The sequence below is a fragment of the Octodon degus genome, unplaced genomic scaffold, assembly GCF_000260255.1.
Source record: "Octodon degus isolate 3935 unplaced genomic scaffold, OctDeg1.0 scaffold00098, whole genome shotgun sequence".
Lineage (NCBI taxonomy): Eukaryota > Metazoa > Chordata > Mammalia > Rodentia > Octodontidae > Octodon > Octodon degus.
Window position 1 is genome coordinate 149169 of NW_004524674.1, and position 497 is coordinate 149665.

Here is a 497-nt window from a genome sequence, read left to right on the forward strand (position 1 = left end):
TTCTATGAAAAAGAACAACTAAAGAATTTCACGATGACAAAGCCAACCCTACACACACTACTAAAAAATGTTCTAGAGAGGGACCAAAATGATCAATGAGAAAGGAGGAGTCAATACAAATGATATGAAAAGAATATGAGCAGAAGTAATAGCAGAAAACTTCCTAAATATGAGGAAACAATCTGACATTCAGGTAACCGAAGCATACAGAACTCCAAATAACTTCAACCCAATTAAAAACACACCGAGATATGTAATAGTCAAGATCCTAGAAATCCAGCATAAAAACAATATATAATGAAAGCCACTAGAGAAAAGAAACATCACAATTCAATGAAAACCCATTAGAATGACGGCAGATTTCTCTTCACAAATCATGACGGCAAGAAGAGCATGGAGCAGAGTACTTCAAGTCCTCTATGAAAAAAAAATTCCGGCCCAGACCACTACACCCTGCAAAATTCTCTTTCAAGTTTGATGGAGAAGTGAAATACTTC

General features: G+C 35.8%; 1 protein-coding gene across 1 annotated transcript in view; it reads right to left on the reverse strand.

Annotated features, from left to right (window-relative positions):
- Positions 1-497, reverse strand: part of Spata22 (spermatogenesis associated 22) — a 26691-nt gene that overhangs the window by 1105 nt on the left and 25089 nt on the right. The gene's annotated exons all lie outside the window — the stretch shown is intronic.